Source organism: Orycteropus afer, unplaced genomic scaffold (genome assembly GCF_000298275.1).
Source record: "Orycteropus afer afer isolate SDZICR_OR568_19922 unplaced genomic scaffold, OryAfe1.0 scaffold00011, whole genome shotgun sequence".
Classification (NCBI taxonomy): domain Eukaryota; kingdom Metazoa; phylum Chordata; class Mammalia; order Tubulidentata; family Orycteropodidae; genus Orycteropus; species Orycteropus afer.
The window spans coordinates 16,357,813-16,359,556 of record NW_006921598.1 but is presented as its reverse complement, the minus strand read 5'-3'; the positions used below and the strand labels follow the sequence as shown (position 1 = coordinate 16,359,556).

Genomic DNA, 1,744 nt, shown 5'->3' with positions numbered 1-1,744 from the left:
TTCTCTTTTGACTCTTGGAGAAGTCTTAGGAAGCACATAAAAATTTAATTTTTAGAAGGTCCCATTCATCTAGTTTCTCTTCTGCTGTTTGTGCATTTTGGGTTAAGCTTGATAGTCTATTTATGCCATATATTAGGGCCCCTAAATTTGCTCCTAATTTTTCCTTGAGGAACTCTATAGTTTTAGGTTTCACATTTAAATCTTTGATCCATCTGGAGTTAGTTTTTGTGTAGGGTGTGAGATACAGATCTTGTTTCATTTTTCTGCAAATGGATATCGAGTTTTGCCAGCACCGTTTATTAAAAAAAATTCTCTTCCCCATTTAATGGATTTTGGCCCTTTGTCAAAGATCAGCTGACTATAGTTTGATGGATCTATTTCTGGGTTCTCATTATGATAGTGTGTTATGCTGCATCATCTCAAGAAGCAAAACCAGTGAAGCAAATACACACACATACATACACACACAGAGAGAGAAAAAGATACAGAGAGAGAGGGAGAGCGCTCTATCTCAAAGAAACGGCTCACGCAGTTGTAGAAGCTGGCAAGTCAAAATCTGTGGGTCAGACAGCAGGCTGTAGGCTTCTTCTGACTCACACAGCTGCAGGAGCTGATGAACCCAAGATTGGCAGGCAAAATAGCAGGCTGCTGGCTTTGGAGACTAATGAATCCAAGATTGGCAGGTAAAATGGTACTTTGTTGGCTCACAGGCTGCAAAGGCAACAATCCCAAGATTGGCAGGCAACACGGAAGGCAACTGGGTCAAGTCCAGGAACTGCAGATGATAATATGCCAGATGCAGGATCCAGATCCAGTATAAATCCAGAGTACTTTGCCAGGAAGTTCATATATATTTTGGAAGTAGATTACAACCCTGAAGAAACTCCTTTTCAACTGATTGGTTGCCCACAGCAAATCTCATCATGGAAGTTATTACATTCTATCAGATCTCATCATGGGTGATGAGTACATAATAACTCTAAACCACCAAGAATCACGGCCCAGCCAAGTTGACACAACCTTACCTATCACAAATATTTACCTTTGTTACCTTTAACTCTTGTGCTCCTTCCTCTCTATCTGCCTTCGCCTTCATCATTTTGTGACCTCCCCCTTATTGTATTTTGCCTTTCCCTTCACCCAAGTTAGTATGTATCTCTTCTCTAGTTAGTGATTTACTCTCCTTACCCCTCCCACTCCTGATAACCTTCAAATAATGTTTCTTTGTATACACAAACTTTTTCTTGACTTTTTACAGGGTGGGCTCATACAATATTTGTCCTTTTGTGATTAACTAATTTCACCCTGCATACTGTCCTCTGTTGCTGATGTCAGGTGCTGTCAAGTTTGTTCTGACTCATAGTGACCCTATGTATGACAGAACAAAATACTGCCCGGTCCTGCACCTTCCTCAGAATTGTTGCTATATTTGAGCCCACTATTGCAGCCACTGCATCTTTTGAGCCTTCCAACCTGAGAGGTTCATTTTCTGACACTCTATCAGACAACAAATATTCTGCAGTTATTCGTAAAGTTATTCAAAAGTGGCCAATATTTTCAGAAGTAGACCACTACATTCTTGTTGTTGTGTGCTGTTGAGTTGGACCTGACTCATAGCAACCCCTCCTTGGGTTGCTGAGGCAGTTATACTATGGAAGTAGATTGCCCAATCTTCCTTCTGAGGAGTGGCTGGTGGGTTTGAACTGCCAGCCTTCTGGTTAGCAGTCAAGTGCCTTAGACACTA

The 1,744-nt window shown here is 41.2% G+C and overlaps 1 protein-coding gene across 1 annotated transcript in view; it reads right to left on the bottom strand.

The window, feature by feature from the left end:
* The window catches only part of SNAP91 (synaptosome associated protein 91), a 185,205-nt gene that overhangs the window by 21,107 nt on the left and 162,354 nt on the right, over positions 1-1,744 (bottom strand). The gene's annotated exons all lie outside the window — the stretch shown is intronic.